The 19,640-nt window shown below is 46.6% G+C and overlaps 1 non-coding gene across 1 annotated transcript; it reads left to right on the top strand.

The window, feature by feature from the left end:
* The first annotated feature begins 410 nt into the window (after window positions 1-410).
* On the top strand, window positions 411-542 carry LOC143999867 (U6atac minor spliceosomal RNA). The gene has a single exon (XR_013278184.1). It is a non-coding gene; the product is annotated as a U6atac minor spliceosomal RNA (small nuclear RNA).
* Window positions 543-19,640: the final 19,098 nt, after the last annotated feature.

The raw sequence follows: 19,640 nt of genomic DNA on the forward strand, positions 1-19,640 counted from the left end.
ATAAAATCAGCATTCAATCTTTATTATTATTTTTAGATAGATAGATAGATAGATAGATAGATAGATAGATAGATAGATAGTTAGATAGATAGATAGATAGATAGATAGATAGATAGATAGATAGATAGATAGATAGATAGATAGATAGATAGATAGATAGATAGATAGATACTTACTTTTAATGGTTTGCATCTACTCCCTGGTCTTCTGTGGCTTTCCACTGGATACTCAAATTTCCTCCTGCAGTCCAAGGACATGCTGGTAGGTTAATTGGCTCCTGTCTAATTCTGCTCTATTATATGTATGTATAAAGGTGAGTTAGGAACCTTAGATTGTAAGCTCCTTGAAGGCAGGGGCTGATGTGAATGTGCAATACATATGTGAATTGCTGTGTAAAATGAAAGTTCTATGTGTTGTATGAAAGGAGAGAAGGTTAGCACTCCCCTTGACAAAAATGGAAGAGGCACCAGTGGCCTTTACAAGACATATATATGGTTAAGGCATTGTCACATACTTTGTGGCATCTCTAACCAAGTTTTTTTATGATAGTCCAAACAGAGCCTAAAAATTGCACAGCTTCTCAACTCATACGGCTTAATAGATATCTGGAGGGAACTCAACCCACACATCAGGCATTATACACACCATTCAGCCCCACATCGGACATATTCCTGGATAGATCACATCTTCCTTCAATCTGCAACCTCCTCGCTAGCTCTCTCCTCCACAATCTGTGACGCACCCCTGTCGGATCATTCTATTGTTTCCTTACTAATGCAGCAACCACTAGGGGACAGGGGTATTACCAAATGGTGCCTAAATGAATCAATCCTCAACAACTAGACACACTGTACATTATTAGATAAGGACCTGAAAGAATACTTCACAGATAATGACAACAACACGTTTTCTCTAGCCACTCTATGGGCAGCACATAAAACAGTTATCAGGAGAAAATTAATACAACTATCCTCACAATTATTATTTTTTTTTTAATCATTAAGTTTTTATTGAAAGTTTTCCAATACAATATTAAAACAATTACAAAATCATTTTCATTCAAGTAAGCTATTACAGCAGCGGATTTAGCTGGTATTTCCATGTTGTCACTTAATTTGTACATCCAAACTTGTGGTCTTATTATGCCAATCATTCCAATTACAAGTACGTTCCCTCTCGGGGTGCCCCAAAGGAAACACACTACACCCTGTAGAGTAGAACTTCCCTGTGCGGTTCCGGATGATGTATTATTGCATTTGATTCTCATATGTGAATGAAGTACAAGAAAAAAAAAAAAAAAACAATAACAGAAAAGAACATCAAATTAAATTTAACATAACTATAGGCACTCATGTTTGTTGTAGTTTTGTTGGTGATTTAAGAGGAATACACAACACTTTAAGTGTGCGTTTAATATCTTTTTAGTTATGGCTGTACAAATATCCCAGTGTTTGTCAAATTCTGCGCACTTTAATGTGCTGATTGCTAGCATTCTTTCCAGGGTGTAGTGTCTTTGGACTAGTTTTGTCACTTCAGTAATGTTTAGGCAGGAAGTGTTTTTCCATGATCGTAGGACTAGGGATCTGGCTTTCAGTAATATGTGGGAGATTACTTGCCTCATATTGCATGGAAATGTATCTATGCCTATGTGTAATATTGCCATTTCTGGGCTGGCAGGTGTGATTATACCAGTGAGTGAGGATATTAGTTGAAATACCTGATTCCAGAAGCTAGTTAGGCATGGGCATTCCCAAAACATATGCAAAAGGTGGCCTTGGTGACCACAGTTTCGCCAACAATGGGGCAGAGTCTGTGGGAATATCTTGGAAAGTCTCAGTGGGGTGTATTGCCATCTGTTGGTTATTCTGACTGTCATTTCCCAGTGGGATATACAATGTGATGCTGATTGGCATACATGGAGCGCTTTTTTCCATTGGTCATTTGTATAGGTGGTACCCATGTCTATTTCCCATGCTTTAATCGCCTTAGTTTTCTGGAAGGTACTCTTGTCTTGCAAGAAATGATAAAAGAATGATTTACCTTTACATTTAGTTTGAGTTTGTGTATAGTATTCCCAGACTCTGGTCGGTAATTCAAATATTGGTAGTGGGTTGGTTAGTAGGTAGTGTATGATTCTTAAGCATGTAAAATGCATATGTTTCAGAAGTTTATATGTGGAGATTAGTTGGTCGCTTTTACAGTAATTAGTTGGTTGTCTATGAAAAGGTCTTGTAGAACATGCACACCGTGAAGTGGGAATTTCTGTAATGACAGTGCTGGTATTCTTGCTTCTAGTATTTTTAATGAAAGGTGATCGCCAGTTTTGGTATTGTCCATGTTTTGTTGTTTTAAAAGGAATTTTCATGCATGCAAGGAGACTAGTATAGTGGGGGGCAGTTTATGATTTTCCCAGGGTACCCACATGTCTCCTAGTAGTAATTCTCTAAGATCAGGTGTGGGGCAATTGATTTTTCAATTTCTACCCATAACGGGATGTTGGTGTCCACAAACCACTGCTTGATTTGATCTAGTCTGGTTTCCCACATATAGTCGTAAATGTCTGCTAGCCCTGCGCCTCCTGCTTTCTTGTGAGAGATCAAGTTTTTAGGTGTGCATCTGATCTTTCTGGGTCCTCACAGGAATCTCCACATGGAAGTCAATATTGAGATACTGAAATGGGATAGGGATTGGGAGTGCTCTAAATATGTACAGTACTTGTGGTAGAAGATTGGCAGCATATATGCTGCCAATCTTCCCATCCATGATAACTCCTTTTTTCTAAGTCCTTAGTCTGGGCCTCCAGTCTGGTCAGAAGGGGCTTGAGATTAGCGTTTGCCAGGTCCTTCGTGGATGCTGTTGTTTGAGGGCAGGGATCACTCTCTTGGCAGCTAAGAGGATAAAAGCTGTCAACTTCTTGGAGTGTTTAATACGTAATAGGCAGGCCTAGTAAATAGTGCCTAGGGTCTAAAGGGATATCTATCCCCAACACAGAGTGGAGTATGGATTGGACCGAGGACCAAAAAGGTACAATCAAAGGGCAGCTCCAGAATATATGGTAACGGGTGCCTTCATTCCATAGACACCTCCAACACAGTTTAGATACGGTGGGATCATATTTGTGTAACACTTCTGGGGTTTTGTACCAAAACATCAGTATCTTATAGGCCGTCTCTCTCTGCTCCACACACCTAGAAACTTTAGAAGTTGTCGTCCAGATATCCTGCCATTGAGAAAGAGTTAAGGAAATTGGTAGAATTTTGGCCCATCTCCTCATATAGAGGTGGGATTCTATGGTGGGAGAGATTGAATTGTGGAGGATGTTATATATAGAGGATATGAGGCCTTTCTGACAAGGGCCCTGGGTGCATAAAGTTTCAAAGGTGCTAGGGTTGGCTAAGGTCAGGGCAGGAGATCTGGAATCAAAATAGTGTTTAAGTTGGAGGTATGAAAAAAGGAGCTGATTCGGAATGTCATATTTATTCTGAAGCTCTGGAAAAGATAGGAGTTTACGGGATATCAGGTGCACCAAGTGGCGGAGTTGGAAGATGCCCGAACTAAACCATGGGAACATATTCTACACAGAGAGACTGTCTGGCAAATCTGGGTTGAAGATGAAATTCAACAGGGGTGGGCATGGAGAAGAGAGAGAGAACTTCCTATGACATTTTTTCCATATGGATAGCGTAAAGAGCATTGGCCCAAGGTTTATGCGTCTAAGCTGAGCTATGAAGGAGGGTAGGTCTGACCACAGCATAGAGCAAGGATGGACAGGGCTGATGACACTCATTTCCAGCTCCGACCATCTACTGGTAGTGAAATACGATGACCAGGAGATAGTTGCCAAAAGATGAGTTGCATAGTAATACTTCACTATATCGGGGGCTCCCAGCCCTCCATGGGAACGTGGAGCAAAAACCACTGTTTGGGTGAATCTGTGCGATTTATTCCCCCAGATACATTTAATGAAGGCCCGTTGGATATTCCTAAGCTGTGGCATGGGAATAGTAATTGGTAAAGTTACAAAGGGCAGGTTGTCCAACCCCGAAGCAAGCTATGTGTTTCCGCGATTAGGGAGATAAAGTTGGCTTCATAGAGAGAGCTGTATGTGGCGGTCAAGTCAATGCCAAGGTACTTGAGGAAAACAGGGCACCAGTGATAGGGGAAATTGTGTTTCAAAGAAGCTAGGAGTGAGGGTGGTTTATGGATGGGGAGCGCTTCAGTTTTAGTTGTATTAACCTTATATCCCGAGAGTCTGCTGAATGTGTCTAAAAGGGTGTGAAGGTTGGGGAGAGAGATGTGAGGAGTATGTCGTCCGCAAAGAGAGACAACTTATACTCCTTCTGTCTGAGGGAGACTCTGCTTATGTCGGGGTTCTCCCGTATAGCTGCGGCTAGAGGCTCAAGGCATAATATAAACAGTAAGGGGGAGAGGGGACATCCCTGTCTAGTGCCGTTACTGTGTGTAAAAAGCGGGGATATATAAGATGCCAATTGGACCTGGGACGTGGGAAGAGAGTATAAAGCCTGCAGGGCCGACAGAAAAGAACCAGAAAAACCAAAACGCTGAAGTGCGGCAAACATGTAAGGCCATCCTAGCCTGTCAAAAGCTTTTTGTGCATCTAAACTCAGGATAATGGCAGGGCGAGATATTTTATCGAGTAGGTCTATGAGGTCGATGGTACGTCTGGTATTGTCACCTGCCCGTCTACCCAGGACAAACCCCACCTGGTAGTTATGGACCAAGGTAGGAATCATAGAGGAAAGTCTATTAGCTAGAATTTTAGTGAAGATTTTATAATCGGAGTTAAGTAAGGCTATGGGTCTGTAGTTGTCCGGTAAAGTAGGTGATTTACCCGGTTTCGGGATAACTGTAATGTGTGCGTGGAGAAACTGGGAATGGGGTACGATACCCTTCTGTAGGGAGGTAAAAAGATTTAGTGTCGGGAGGAAAGTTTTATAATAAATATAGGGTAGTCCATCGGGCCCTGGGGATTTTTTTGGATGGGAGTTCTTTCACAACCGCTGCCAGTTCTTCTGGCGTGAGAGTAGCATTAAGGGAATCTACTTGGGATGAGGACAACACTGGTAATTTCAAGGAAGTACAGAAAGCATCAAAGCTATCCTGAGAGAACACGTGTTTGGGATCAGAGGCTAGGCAGTTGTATAATTTTTTGTAGAACGCACCGAAGACTTTAGTCATTGTTAAGGGGCAGTAAGTTGGAGTGCCATCTGACTGAAGAAGGAGTTCAGGATAGGAGTGGAACGGACGGGGTTTGAGCTTATTCACCAACATCCTATGGGGCTTGTTGGCAAACTCATAAAATTTATGTTTCGCCCAAAGTAGGGCTTTGGAGCATTTATGCATATCTAAAGATTTTTACCGTTCATGTAGGGAGGTCACTGTGCGCAGACGTGGCACCGAAGGAAAGGACAAGAGCAGAGCTTCAGCTTTTCGCAATTCCGAGAGAATGTCCAGTCTCTGCGCAGCCGAGTCCCGCTTAAGGCGGGAGCCGGCTGAGATACACAATCCTCTAAAAAAGAAGGGTGGACACGTTTCACACAGACCCTTCTTTAAGTTGAAAAAATTCGGCTAAACTTTGGGACAGATGAGTTTCAGTAACCGGATCGCGTAGGAGAAAATTGTTGAGTCTCCAGTGACAGGTTCTGGGTGTGGAGGAGGAGAGAGTAAGGTCGTGTTGAACCGAGGCGTGGTCCGACCACGTCATGGGGTTCAACTCCGAGGCCACTGTGGACGTTAGTAAGGGTGCCGTAACAAAAATATAGTCCAATCTGGAGTACATCTTGTGTGGGAGAGAATAGAAGGAAAATTGCCTGTGTGTAGGGTGCTTGATCCTCCATATGTCTAAGAAATTGTGAGACCTAATGAGTTTGCGAAATGCAGTAGATTGATGTTCCGTTTTAGAGGAGGGGTTATCTGAGAATAGGGTTTGACTGTCTCTTCTAGCGGACATGGTCATATTGAAGTCCCCTCCGATGATCATGAATTGCTGGGCATATGTGCCCAGATTTCCCAAGACCTCAGTGAGGAATTGAATCTGACCCGAGTTGGGAGCATAAACATTAATCACAGTAAGAGAGCGGGATAGGTAGTAGCAGTCCATGAGAATGTATCTACCCTGTGGGTCAATAAATGAAGACTTAACCCGTAACGGCAGGTTTTTTAATCAGTATCGCAACCCCTGCTTTACCAGAGGGGTCGGAGGCCGTAAAAGAAACCAGAAAATGCTTGGTGACAAATTTAAGAGAGCCCCCTGGGCGGAAATGAGTCTCCTGGACTAGGACCACATCTACGTTTGAGGATTTGAACTCCTTCAGAGCTAACCAGCGCTTATGAATAGAGTTCAGGCCCTTAACGTTGTAAGTAAGTACCCTCAAAGCCATTGTTTACAAAATAATTTTAGCTCAGGGTATCCATAATAAACAGACATTGACCAGATATAACCATACAAACCAAGAAAATACTGGGTTCTGTGGTGTATCCTAGGAATGGAAAACAGGTAGTAGCATATAATAACAACAATGCATCTAAAGAGTGAAAAAGAAAATAAACAAAATGAGCAGAAAATGATGGATGAAAAGGCCAAAAAAAAGGCCTAAAAAATAGAAAAACAAACCATAAATTGTAGCAAAAAAGCCTGGGGGGTAAAAACCACCCAGGAGTCCACAACCATAGCTGTGGAACAAAAGGAGGCACATCAGGGGTTCCAGCTCATCTGGAGAGACCCCCCGCCACCTTCCAGCAATAGCAACAGGTAGTAAGAATGTTATACTGTAGTCCCAACAACCAAAAATAGGGATAGGAGAAAAGTTACAACCCATGGATAAGGGTGTAAACACCCCCTGTCAGGGGGAAAACATGGTGAGATAAGGGCCAAGGCCGGAGCTAACCAAACACAGCACATGAAAGTTCTCTTCAAGGAGGAAGCCTGGGAAACGGGTTACGCTGGGGAGTAGAGAAGGACTTCTGCGATTTCTGGCGGGTAGGGGTCCAAATCCTGCCTGGAATGGACAAGGGCCTGGGTGTCATCGGGAGTGGGAACTTCGTCTGGTAACGGTGGTAGACCCAGGTTGCGGATGAATGCTTCACTTTCCTGGAGGTCCCTCATGGAGTATTGCATCCCATCTTTAGTAGCCGAGAGACGAAAGAGGAAACCCCAGCGATACGGGAACTGGTGATTCTGCAGATGTGTAGTTACAGGGCAGAAGCTGCAACGTTTAGCGAGGGTGATTGGGGATAAGTCACTGAAAATTTGAATCTTGACTCTCTTAAATTCCAAATGAGATTTGTTACGGTGGTCATGGTCAAAGCTTCTTTGCTGTCGTAGTAGTGGAAGCGTACTATGATGTCCCTCGGGTTAGCTCCAGCAGGGGGCCAAGGATCTGTGTGCTCTATCCAGTCTCCAATCTATATCTGGGATTCGAGGGGCGACAATATTGAAGAGGCTGAGTAGGTACGGTTTGATCTCTCCCTCGCTGACGGCTTCAGGAACTCCTTTGATGTGTAGGTTTTGGCGGTGTTCCCTGTTCTCCAGGTCTTCCTGTTGGGACTGGAGCTGAGAGACAGATTGCTTCAAACCGACGTTATCTTCTTCTAAAACGTGCACATACTGTATCAAGTCATCAAATTTAGTTTCCAGGACGTTCGCCAATTTGAGCAAGCTCCCCACGCAATTCATGAGCCAGTTTACCCATTTCCTTAGAAACATTACTTGTCAGGTCTTGCAGGAGAACTCGCAGCTTGTCATCGAGCACTTCTACTGTCACGGGGGCAGACATTATGTCTGAGTGGGTGCCCGTCAGGGTTTGTGGATTGTCCTGTACTGCCAACAGGGAGGCCACCTGCACGTACGTGGAAGAGCCTGGAGAAGGGGATGGGGATGCTGACCTGCTCAGAAAGCGGTCTAGGGTTTGTGAGGGCCGTAGTTCCGGAGATAGAGACTGAGGAAGGTGTTTCGGCCCGTATTTCACCATGAGGCGTTGGGACTAGGTATATATTAGTTATATGTGATGGCTCCCATGAGGAGGTGGCGACTGTGCGTTATAGGGGAGCATAGGAAGGTGGCAAAGGACAACGTAGAGTGATTACATGTCTGTCAACTGAGGAGACCCCGGATGTGAGCCCGAGATAGGTTGTTGCAGAATAGAGATCACAGGCCAACAAGGGGGGGTGGTAATTAGACAGCAGAGACACAAAACAAGTGGGGGACCTCAGCATATGCAGCCACACCAGCTAGCAGAGGGGTCAAGGGAGAAAACAGGATAGGGGAAAGGGCAGATGAAGGCCTCAGGGGGCAAAGGAAGCGGTTGGGTGGTTCAAGATGGCCGCCGACTAGGCCAAGATCACAGTCTCAGGGAATGAAGGCACGTAAGGGGTGAGTAAGCAGCCTCCCTGGGGTAATCAGGCTCCGCTGTGGCAGGAGTTAATGCCTTCACCCAAGGGGAAGGCAAGCTTGGGGCTGGAGGGAGTCAATCAGAAGATCCTCGGTAGGGATGAGCCGAACACCCCCCGGTTCAGTTCGCACCAGAACTTTCGAACGGACCCCAAATTCGTACGAACGTTAGAACCCCATTGAAGTCTATGGGACTCGAACGTTCGAAATTAAAAGTGCTAATTCTAACGGCTAATATGCAAGATACTGTCCTAAAAAGGGTTTGGGGACCTGGCTCCTGCCCCAGGGGACATGGGTCAATGCCTAAAATGTTTTAAAAATGGCCGTTTTGGCAGGAGCACTGATTTTAATGACGATTAAAGTGAAAAAAAAAAAAGTGAAACATTCCTTTAAATATGGTGCCTGGGGGGGTGTCTGTAGTATGCCTGTGAAGTGCCACGTGTTTCCCGTGTTTAGAACAGTCCCTGCACAAAATGACATTAAACGGAAATAACACCATTTAAAACTGCTTGCGGTTTTAATGTTATATCTGGTTCCTGCAATATGGTTGAAAATCATTGAGAAAAATGGCATGGGTAGCCCTCCCTGACCATTACCAGCCTATTTGGGTCTTGTACGCATATTAAGGGGAACCCTGTACCCATATTAAAAAAAGGAAATACGTGTGGCCCCCAGGCCCTATATACTCAGAACAGCAGTATACAGGCGGTGCAAACAAGACAGGGACTGTGTAGGTTTGTTGTGTTAAGTTGAATCTGTTTGTAATTTTCAACTGGTATATTTTTAAAGTGTAGCTCCAGTCAAAAAAACGATTTTTAAGCTTTTCGGAAAACATAGGGAAGGGTTATCACCCCTGTATAATTTGTTTTGTCGTCCATCTTTTTTCATCTCACTTGCTGTTGTCTCCTTCCGTTTGCAAGTAGGAGATGTTTGTAAGTTGGATGTTTGAAAGTAGGGGGCTGCCCTATATGCTCTGCAGAAATGGCGGAACAAGGTGTTGGTTTTGCCACAACATTGTAAGCCCTCAAAGTGACTCTTGGTGGGCGCTGGAGCGCCCTGCTGTGAACGATTATATCAAGAATTGTAATTACATGCCATTGTTGAACAGTGGTAGAAAAATTGACCTTTGGTGGTTGTGGTGCTGGTGCCACAACACTATAAGTCCTCACCGTTACTCTGGGTGGGCACAGGAAGGGGCCCTCCTGTGAAATATTATATCAAGAATTGTAATTACATGTCCCTGTTAAACAGGGGCAGAAAATTTTGGCATTAGGCACTGGTGCTGGTGCCACCACACTGCAACCTCTCCCATATACTCTAGTTTTATTGCAGGAATTAGCCCTGCTGCAAAGCATTGCATCAAAAATTTTACTTAAACGCCCCTGTTAAACAGGGGCAGAAAAATTGGGCCTTAGGCACTGGTGCTGGTGCCACCACACTGCGACCTCTGCCATATGCTCTTGTTTTATTGCAGGAATTAGCCCTGCTGCAAAGCATTGCATCACAAATTGTACTTAAACGCCCCTGTTAAACAGGGGCAGAAAAATTGGGCCTTAGGCACTGGTGCTGGTGCAACGACACTGCAACCTCTCCCATATACTCTTGTTTGATTGCAGGAATTAGCCCTGCTGCAAAGCATTGCATCAAAAATTGTACTTAAACGCCCCTGTTAAACAGGGGCAGAAAAATTGGGCTGATGGCATCACCCAGAACCAGAAATGTTCTTCCAACATATCAGCGGAGGAGGAAGAGGATAGACAATCAACATAACAGGACAGTCACTCAGCATCAGCATAGGCAGTCTTGAAGGGATGTGATATTTCAAAACAAATTATTCTGTTACATCAGCTTCAGGTGCTTGGTAGCTGTGGGTGATCCAAGACTGATTCATCTTGATGAAGGTCAGTCGATCAACTGATTCGGTGGACAGGCGCACCCTGTGATCGGTAACAAAGCCACCAGCAGCACTGAAGGTGCGTTCCGAAAGAACGCTGGATGCAGGACAGGCCAGTAGCTCAATTGCATACTGTTCAAGCTCTGGCCAGTGATCCATCCTCAAGACCCAGTAAGCCAGAGGATTTTCGGTGGGAAAGGTGTCCAAGTCTGACCTTGCCCCTAGGTATTCCTGCACCATGTAAATCAGACGCTGGCGATGGGTGCTGGAACGGATCATACCTTGGGGCTGCGGACTAAAAAATTGTCTGAAAGCATCAGTCAGACGGCCACCTTCTCCACCGCTCCTTCTGACCGATGCCTCAGCAACACGTTGTCCAGGACCAGGAGTTTGTAACCTCCCAGTCTCTGGGAACGCGTTGCACAGACCTTTCTGCAAGGCCTCCCGGAGATGTCTCATCCTCTGGTCCCTCTGCGATGGCAAGATAAGGTCGGCAACCTTACCCTTGTACCATGGATCAAGGAGAGTGGCCAGCCAGTAATGGTCCCTCTCCTTGATCCGAAGAATACGAGGATCCTTCCGCAGGCTTTGCAGGATCAAGAAGGCCATGCAGCGTAGGTTAGCTGAGGCATTCGGTCCGGAGTCCTCTGGGTCACTAAGGACAACATGATCCGCAGCTACCTCCTCCCAGCCACGTACAAGTCCACGTGTTTCTTGGGACTGTAAATCATCCCTACTAGACTGCTGCTGCTGCTGCTGCTGCTGATGCTGAGTGCCAGCCTCCACCTCCATGCTGACACAATCATCCTCCTCCTCCTTTTCCACCTCCTCATCCTCTTCCTGTGTGATGGGTGGCACAGCAGGAACACTGTCTGGATAAAGGGGGCCTTGAGAGGCAAGGAAGTCCTCCTCTTCCTGCCTCTGTTCTGCCTCAAGTGCCCTGTCCATTATTCCAAGCAGCGTATGCTCCAAGAGGTGGACAAGAGGTACAGTGTCACTGATGCATGCACTGTCACTGCTCACCATCCTTGTGGCCTCCTCAAACGGTGACAGGAAAGTGCATGCATCCCTGTTCATGCCCCACTGGCGTGGTGAGAAAAAACCGAGCTTCCCTGACCCTGTCCTGGTGCCGTAGTCGCACAGGTACTCATTGATGGCCCTATGCTGCGTGTGCAGCTGCTGCAGCATGGCCAACGTTGAGTTCCATCTGGTGGGCATGTCACATATAAGGCGGTTCTTGGGCAGGTTCAACTCCTTTTGGAGCTCAGCCAGCCGAACACAGGCATTAAATGATCGGCGGAAATGCACACAGACTTTCCTGGCCTGCTTCAGGACATCCTGTAAGCTGGGGTACCTGCCCAAGAACCGCTGCACCACCAGGTTAAGGACGTGAGCTACACAGGGCACATGGGTCAGTTGTCCCTGTCGGAGGGCAGAGAGGAGGTTGGTGCCATTGTCACAAACCACCATTCCTGGCTTAAGTTGGCGTTAACCACCTCTCGGCCTGCCCCTGCAAAGCTGACAAAACATCAGCCCCAGTGTGGCTCCTGTCCCCCAAACAAACCAGCGCAAGCACGGCATGGCATCGTTTTGCCTGCGTACTTGCGTAGCCCCTGGAACGCCTACAAAGCACCGCTGGTTCTGAGGACAGAGCACTGGAAGAGGCCATGGAGGAAGAAGAAGAGGAGGGGGTGGAGGAGAGAGGTGTGTCACAACCAATAGTAGCATTTTGGATGCGTGGTGGCGGAACAACCTCCAACACTACTGCACCTTGTCCTGCATCCTTCCCAGCTGCCAGAAGAGTGACCCAATGGACCGTGAAAGACAGGTAACGTCCCTGTCCATGCCTGCTGGACCATGAGTCAGTGGTAATATGCACCTTACCGCTGACCGCCCTGTCCAGCGAGGCAAGGACATTGCCTTCCACATGCCGGTAGAGAGCCGGAATCGCCTTCCGTGAGAAAAAGTGGCGTTTGGGGACCTGCCACTGAGGAACCGCACATTGTACAAACTCACGGAAGGGGGCCGAGTCTACCAACTGAAAAGGCAGCAGTTGAAGTGCTAGCAATTTAGCCAAGCTAGCATTCAACCGCTGGGCATGTGGATGGCTGGGAGTGAACTTCTTTCGCCGGTCCAGCAGCTGGGGCAGGGACATTTGCCTGCTATAATCGGACGTGGGCGTACCGCTAGCAGAGTTCCCAGAAGCACTTGGCTGTGACACACCTAATTCTACACCTTCATTCCTCTCAGAGCAGGTTTCAGAGAGGACTGAAGGTCTAGTGGGGTTGGAGATGCCAGCTGATGAGGAGCAAGGAGAGGTCCGCTTTGTTCTTTGGTGTGGGTCTTTGAGGTACGCTTGCCAACGAGCTGCATGGCAGGTCAACATATGTCTGGTCAAGCATGTGGTGCTCAAGCGGCTGATGTTTTGGCCACGCGAGATACGCTTGAGACATATGTTGCAAATAGCAGCGGTGCGATCTGATGCACTCGTCTCAAAAAAGGCCCACACCAAAGAACTTTTAGAATAACGCGCAGAGGCAGAGCCCTGCACAGGCAGAGCTCTGCGGTGTGATTCAGTCGGTGTGCTGCCCCTAAGCTGGCCCCCGGAGAGCATCCTGCCTTGTTGGACATGTGCCTCCTCCTCCTCCTCCTCCTCCTCCTCCTCTCTCCTTCCAGGCACCCACGTGGAGTCAGTGCCCTCATCATCCCCTCCCTCTTCATCGCTGTAGAAAACCTGGCAGTATGCTGCAGCTTGTGGAACATGACTGCCAGATTGCTGTCCTTCTTGAGCATCCCCTCTCTCTGCGCTCACGCTACTGCCTTCCTCTAGCTGAGTGTCATCATCAGAGCCCACAAAACACTGGGCATCCTCCTGGAGCATGTACCCAACACTGTGCTCAAAGAGTTCAGGAGACTCCTCAGGAGGACGTGGTGGGTCTAGGGAAGGAGTCACTGATGATGACATTGAGAGGAGGGAAGACGATGCGTTGGCAGCTGCTTTTCTAGTACCCTGAGACTGGGTGAGAGAGGATGAGGAGGATGAAGAGGGCTTGGTCATCCACTCTACCAAGTCGTTGGCATGTTGCGGCTCAACATGTCCAGCTGCCGAAAAGAAGGACAAGCGTGTCCCATGGCCACGTGCTGATGACAATGCACCGCATCCACGACCAGCACTGTTGTCTCTAGACACAGAGCCTGCTTGCCCTCTTTTATCGGCTCGCGCCTGTCTGCCTCTCCTTGCTGGCCTTCCAGACATGGTAATGGCCTGAAGGGAGTTGGGTAAAAAAGCAGTTGGGTAGTGTATATTGTGCTAGAGGCACACAACACCCACTAACTCCTGCAGATGCCTTTATTATAGAACACCAGAGATAAAGGGGTATATACAGATGTATACTGTGCTGTGCTGGAGGCACACACAACTTCCAATAACTCCTGCAGATGGCAAGTGGTCTCAAATAGAGAAGAGCTATGTAGGTGGATATAGCGGTATGTACTGGGTACAGAGCACGCAGACAGCACGCACAAGCTCCTAGCACTACTGACTGCAAGCTCTATTATAAAAGATAGATCACTAGCTATATAGGTGAGGTGAATATAGCGGTGTATACTGCGGTCAGGGCATGCAGACAACAACCACTACACAACAGCAAGATCGAAAATCGTCCGAAAACGATCGGTGTGTACTGTGTTGAAGGTACACAGAACACCCACTAACTCCTGCAGATGCCTTTATTATAGAACACCAGAGATAAAGGGGTATTTACAGATGTATACTGTGCTGTGCTGGAGGCACACACAACTTCCAATAACTCCTGCAGATGGCAAGTGGGCTCAAATAGAGAACAGCTATGTAGGTGGATATAGCGGTATGTACTGGGTACAGAGCACGCAGACAGCACGCACAAGCTCCTAACACTACTGACTGCAGGCTCTATTATAAAAGAAAGATCACTAGCTATATAGGTGAGGTGAATATAGCGGTGTATACTGCGGTCAGGGCACGCAGACAATAACCACTACACAACAGCAAGATCGAAAATCCGCCCGAAAACGATCGGTGTGTACTGTGTTGAAGGTACACAGAACACCCACTGCTTCAGACGCCAACATACTACACAAGGCCGCCGCGCTGGCGGCCTTATATAGTGTGGGGCGTGCACTACACAGCCTGAGCTATGATTGGCCACAGGCATCCTGCCTGTGGCCAATCATGGCTCTCCTCGCTGCTGGCGCTGCGATTGGCCAAGCATGCGGGGTCACAGTGCATGCTTGGCCAATCATGAGCCAGCAATGCACTGCGCCATCGCAGTGCATTGTGGGCCGTGAGCGCCACACGAATTTGGCGCGAACGGACCAAAATGTTCGGACTTCGCCGAACGGACGAACAGCCAATGTTCGAGTCGAACGTTTGTTCGACTCGAACACGAAGCTCATCCCTAATCCTCGGAAGGCCCTGGGTGTAGCAAGATGGCTGCCAGAGCTCACCTCAAAGTCTGCAATGCTGGTGTCCCCTCAGGCATCCAGGATTCGGCTGCAGGCTCTCTGTCACAGGCGGGGGTGTCCTGTAGGTCCTGCGGTAGTGGATGCCATTAGGATGGCCCGAGATCCGCCGTCTGGGGGGCTTGGAGAGTGGAGTAGGCCGCAAGATGGCGGCGCCCGGCCTGGTGCATTGCTCGCAACCGTGAGCCGGATCGCGGCGCCAAGACCGGTCAAAAAGCACGGAGCCAAAGTGACCCGCAGTGTGGATGGGTGGTCCAGCGGGCTTAAAAGCGAGTCTCGAGGGAGGATGGACGTGGATGGCGAGAGGCACCAGCGGAGCTCCTCTCGAACACGTCCGTCCTCTTCAGCTTCTGGCCACGCCCCCCGATGCTGTTGGGTTTATACCCAGATAGAAGAAAAAAAGAAGAAAATCTGCGCTACAGTGAAAAAAAAACCAAAATGATATGTGATGCAGCAATTCAAATATATACCAAAAAATGCTATATACGTGTAAATTAGAAAAAGAGAAGTGCGCAATCCCTAATATTTCATATTAGGATATAAATATCTCAACAGTGAAGCTCAAGACTGCTCAATGTTACATAAAAAGTAAAAATTGAATACATTGACTACATGCCAAAAATAAACATATATGCAATGTCACAAATTAGTGTAAACATAGCCATATTAACATAAACACTAGATCTCAGTGATACTGGTGCCCAAAAAGGGGACATACAGAAGAAAAATTTCAAAAGAAACAAATTACATAAATAATTGATGCATCAATATTATAAAGTCCTTGTGAATAAACTGAAAAAGCACCACGTGTCCAAGGTGACTGTCCAATCTCAAAACCTATGTTGACGTGAAGCAAATTAAGGTGCACCACCACCATACGGATAACAATGGCTCCTTACCAGATGCCCCAGTAAGGAGCGCTTTATCTTAAAATCAGGTCAGGAAATACGTCAATCTTGAGTCATCCAAGACAGAAAACCCTTTGGAGCAGGACTCGAATGTATTCCAACGGAAAAGCAAAAGGTCCACCGTAGGAAGGAAGAACACTCCAAATAGTGTAAAATCATTTATTAAAAGTAAACATAAAAAGAAGTGCACTTACAGAAGTAAATAGACACAGGGCATATCATCAATGGAAAAGCGTCGGCCGATCGCGAACTCAAAACGATATCCCGTTCTGTAGCAATTCTGTTGAGGCAAAAAGCGTGTCACACCACCCAACGCGTTTCGTGAAAAGATCACGTCGTCCTGGGGTGTGGGTCACACGCCATAATGCCTCAGTTTTATAATGAAATGTGGCCCAAGTCACCTCCTCCATTGGACCACTCCGCTTCAGGGTATATGCCGGAAGTGACGCATGTAGGTCATAGATCACAAACATTGAGAACTATCCTAAACCATCAAAATGGAGAGCGAAAAAAGGAAGGAAAAAAGGGGGACGCCCATACCGATAATTAGACCAATAGTGTCAGGACCTAAAAGTATAGTTATATTAAAAATTGAGGTCATTTGGTGCTGTATCCATAGAACGGAACCAAGCCTCCATGTCAGTGCCAATGGGGCGTGGGGTCAAGGATCAGAGTGACGGAAGTGACGCGCATCAGCGCAGTCACCCGTCCCTCTATGGTAAACAAAGTGATAGTCAGGCCCCATCCTCTAGCATGATGCTGTATTGTGTGTGTTTAGGCAAGCGCAATACGGCACCGCCCACCACGGAAGTATACGCGCTCCACCTGGGCCAAGCCTCATTTTCATTACATAAGTGGAGCGGCGAAATATACATGCGCTCCACTTGGGCCCGGCCTCATTTCCATTATATACGTGGAGCAGCGATGAGCGTGCAGAGCTCCTCCCCTAAATGGCGGAAAAAACGATCGGCAACCCGGCCTATATGGATCTGTTCCCAAATTTTAAAGAGACAGAGCCTCGGGTGCCAAACTCCGCAACTTATGCTCAAATAACCCGGAAAAAAAATACACAAAAAAAGGGAGGAGGGGGCTTGTCCCGGTACTGATACCAATAATATAAGTAAAAAACAAGTAAAATATGGATCCGACATTGTATGATAAATCAATATACCAATCCATTTCACTATGCATATTACAAATTGCATACTAAACATGAATCTGGAGTACCACCCACAGCCACATAGTAGGTGGAATACTAGTGAGTTTGGCACATGTTTCATTAATATACATCATACTCCATAGATATTGCGCTCCCATAATCTAATTGGGGCTATCTAATCTGTACATGTACACAGATTTTTTCATATAGAAAATCACAAAAACATAAAAGAAAAATCGCATAAAATAATTAAAAGATTAAAATCCAAAAGGGGCTTATCGCTACAATACCCATTAGGCATTATTAATAAACGCATTCACATCAGTGTCTGTGTTCATACCAAAGGGGGCGTAAGTTTTTAACTTGTGGATCCAGGACATTTCCAACTGTGAGATCTCTCTAACCAGAGCCCCACCCCTCCAGAGCGGTTTGTACTTGTCTATCCCCATGTATAAAGTATTAGACGGATCCCTACCGTGTTTCTCGTCATAATGCCTTGATAGGGGGTGCTTGTCAAAACCCTGTTTAATATTAGCAATGTGCTCATTCAATCTGACTTTTAGGGCCCTCTTAGTTCTCCCTACATACTGAAGTCCACAAGGACATTGAATGAGATATACGACTGCTTCCGAAGAGCAGGTAATAAACGGCTCTACTGTATATCTCCTCTGAGTGCTAGTGGAAACAAAATCGAGGATCTTAGAATTTTTGTTCACATTGCAAGAGCAAACTTGACAGTTTTTACATCTGAAAAACCCTTTAAGGTTCTGAAAAAAACATTTATTTTTTTCGGGGGGATTTTGTACACTAGGGGCAACCTTACTACCTAATGTGGAGGCCCCTTTAAAAATAACCCTGGGGACTTCAGGTAAGATGGTTCCTAGAATCTGGTCACTGGTCAAGATATGCCAATGCCTACGAATAAGTTGTTTAACCTTCTGATGTTGCATCGAGAAGGTAGTGACGAAGGGCAATGTTATCTGATCCTTGTTTTTATTATCCTCCCTATCCATCAGCAGGCTTGACCTATCTCTGTTTCGTGCATTAAGACACGCCTCGGTTAGCAGATTCACTGCATATCCCTTTTCCCGAAAACGTTGAGACAGAATTTTGGCCTGTTCATCAAACGTAGTGATGTCCGTACAGTTTCTCCTTAGACGCAAATATTGTCCTAGAGGAACCGACTTTAGCCAAGAATCTTGATGGCAACTTCCTAAAGGAATATAAGAATTCCTGTCCGTGGACTTGAAAAAGGTAGAGGTGATAAAACTATCCCCACTGACCCTGATGTTTAAAGCGGGAGTCCACCGGGACTCCGCGTTTTTTTTTTTTTTAAAAGCCAGCAGCTACAAATACTGCAGCTGCTGACTTTTAAAATAGTGACACTTACCTGTCCAGCGCGCCCGCGATGTCGGCACCCGAAGCCGATCTCTAGGTCGCCTGTCGGGTCCTGCCGCCGCCATCTTGGGTATGGGAATCAGGAAATGGAGCCTTTCGGCTTAATTTCCCGGTTCCCTACTGCGCATGCGCGAATCGCGCTGCGCAATAAGGACACTCCCCGCTGCCTCTGGGATCTGTGTGTTTCCCAGCAGGCAGCGAGGCACTTGCGGGAAGGGGCGGGCACTTGCGGAAAGGGGCGTAAGTTACGCCCCTTTCCGCAGAGAGCTATCCCGGAAGTGGGTGCAGTTACCTGGATTATCCAGGTAACTGCACCCCCCTCCCCCCTGAAAGGTGCCGATTGTGGCACCGGAGGGGGGGAGGGTTCCGATGAGCGGAAGGTCCACTTTAGGGTGGACCTCCGCTTTAAATCCAAGAAGTTGACCCCTTCCTTACTGGCTTCATAACTGAATTTGATGCCTCTCGTGTTGTTATTTAGCTCTTATTTAGCTCTTCCATATATCCACGGAGCTCATGTTCATCGCCATCCCATAGATACCGTTGGAGTCTTTGACTCCTCACCTGGGCCTGTGGGTACAGATATCAAAGGTTTGTTTACCAGACTAAAAAATCTCACTACCTCTGAGATTCATGCCCAGTGGGACATTGCTTTTTTCGAGACATATCTCAGAGAAAATATGGTCCCTAGGAGCCTCAGGTGGGAGTTGAGCCCACATAGGGAGGAACCCAATTTAGAGGGCTGGTACAAATTTTTTAATGACTCAGGGCTTTGTCTACTGCGATTTTTAGCTCAGAGGAAGAGCGAGAAATTAGCCCGCCTTGATGAAGAAATTAAACTGATCAAGGAATCATTATTACCTCTTAGTACAAGCGAAGAATATAATGAGTGTTCTAAGAACCTCCTTAAGACTCTTGAGAAAGAGGAAAAAGACCAAAAACTAAAGAAGAAAAAAAAGTTTATTAGGGATAAGGAGGATTACCAGTCTGGTATTGTTTTCTTGTGGCAGAAGAGATTGGCCATGGAGAAGGAACAAATGGATACTCTTCCTCACAATGTCCCCAATAACACCCAGAGGGGCCCCTCTGATGATGTCTCAAGGGAGAATATAGTTCATTATCCCACTAAATGGTTGCAGGGAGCAAGAGATATGTCGAATAATCAAGCCAATTTTGGCAGGTTTCCACGGCAACCATCAGGGGGCACTCCCTTCTGGCCATCTCCAAGACCCACAGGAGGAACCTCGGGGAGGGGACCTAACAATGGTAAAAATAAAAATAGGAATAAGAACAACAAGGGTTCTCACCAGAATATTAATCAGAGACCCACCCCGAGTCAGGGACCAGGTAATCATGTAACATGGGGTTCCATTC

This window comes from Lithobates pipiens, unplaced genomic scaffold, assembly GCF_037356315.1.
Source record: "Lithobates pipiens isolate NorthernLeopardFrog02 unplaced genomic scaffold, aLitPip1_a1.2 Scaffold_19, whole genome shotgun sequence".
Taxonomy (NCBI): Eukaryota; Metazoa; Chordata; class Amphibia; order Anura; family Ranidae; genus Lithobates; species Lithobates pipiens.